This window comes from Paramormyrops kingsleyae, chromosome 23, assembly GCF_048594095.1.
Source record: "Paramormyrops kingsleyae isolate MSU_618 chromosome 23, PKINGS_0.4, whole genome shotgun sequence".
Classification (NCBI taxonomy): Eukaryota; Metazoa; Chordata; class Actinopteri; order Osteoglossiformes; family Mormyridae; genus Paramormyrops; species Paramormyrops kingsleyae.
This window is the reverse complement of record NC_132819.1, coordinates 3,777,290-3,778,822: the sequence shown is the minus strand read 5'-3', so window position 1 is coordinate 3,778,822 and position 1,533 is coordinate 3,777,290. Positions and strand designations below refer to the sequence as shown.

General features: G+C 41.0%; 1 non-coding gene across 1 annotated transcript; it reads right to left on the bottom strand.

Annotated features, from left to right (window-relative positions):
* Positions 1-1,113: 1,113 nt before the first annotated feature.
* trnak-uuu (transfer RNA lysine (anticodon UUU)) lies at positions 1,114-1,186 on the bottom strand. The gene has a single exon. It is a non-coding gene; the product is annotated as a tRNA-Lys (tRNA).
* Positions 1,187-1,533: the final 347 nt, after the last annotated feature.

The window sequence follows — 1,533 nt, the reverse complement described above, 5'->3', positions numbered from 1 at the left end:
TTAAGGAAAAAAATCTAATTCTCAGGTTTGGTTGCATCACAACTCTAGGACCTAGTGTCTTTGTGAGTGTAGCCTTCCCACTGGTCCATTTAACAAGAGTGCTACACTAACTACCGTGTCTAGTGTAAAGGTAGGGTGTGTCTCTGCTGGTAGAATGAGGAACTGTAGTGAAATTCATTTTATATAGTGTAGCTAAAGAAATGTTTAAATTTATTCTATTAAAATGAAGCCTGTTGCTTTTGAATTTATATTTTGGCAACCAACCGCACAACACAAACTTTTATTTCATTTTGAGGTCTTTGTCTATTTGCCTCTGTTTTTTCTGCTTTTCTGCCACCACTTTGCTCGTGCAACTTCCTGTGACATAATCGCTCGGCATTGGTCTACAGCTCTGGGTATTCCCCGCCCCTGGGTGAAGAGGCTGCCAATCATTCTCTCTCTCTGGAAAACATAACTGTGGCAAAAGAATACAATAATTTTTATTTATATATGGTAATACACTAAGAACCCAGGTGTCCTCTTCAAAAACACTGTAGTTGGCTGTTTCGGTTGGCTACTCACTATTTAGCTACTGAACTAATTATATTTTATAGTCTACAACTGAGTGATAAGCTGCAGAGTTAATTGGGACATGAGCTTCAGAGCTAATTAGGGTGGGGATACATGCTTGTATGATGACATCGTGCAGCAGTGATTGGTCTGCATTCTCTTTCTCTCTCTCAGTGGTACATTCTCTAAGTACATTGTCTTCTGCAGGTTACATCTTTTTAGTGTTATTCTGAAGATTATATTCAGGGATTGACATAACTGGTACACGAGTACACATTCACCTTTAAAAGCGATGGTTTATCCCGAGGTGTTTTGCCGTTCTCTATGGCCATCACCATCTTGGACAGGTACCCGGTACCCGAATGCCACAGGTGCACCACGCATATGCCGTGTCCAATCTGCTGGGTCTCTCCCTCACTATCATCGTCCTGCACTTTATACTGTATACCAGTGTTTCCAACTCCAGTCTTCGGGGACCCACAGACAATCCATGTTTCAGTCACTCAGCCTTTCGCAGTGACGACGTACAGGCCACCGTGCTCTACAGGTGCATAAAGGGACTGCTGCCCAAACAGGGACTTGAACCCAGGACCCTCAGATTAAAAGTCTGATGCTCTACCAACTGAGCTATCCGGGCTCTTGGCTAGAAATAAAAACCCCATAATCAGGTCCTTGTGTTCACCTAATATGGGCACGTTGCGTAACTTGGTGCAGGTTCTGTGAATGACTTAAAAACAAATACAGTGATATAAAAATAAGCAGAGACTAAATGAGGTGTGTTTTGTGATTTAAAATGAGGAAGTGATATAACATGAATGTATTTCTCACCAAAAGTAATAGTTTTTGGGTTTCCTGTCGTGAGAGATGAAAGCTATAGGCATGTAAATATGGTTTCCTGTAATAACTTTTTAAAAATGATTTTCCTCATTGTTAAAAATCACATACATTAGAAGGTGCCAGTCAGTGGAATCACACAGTGAGATA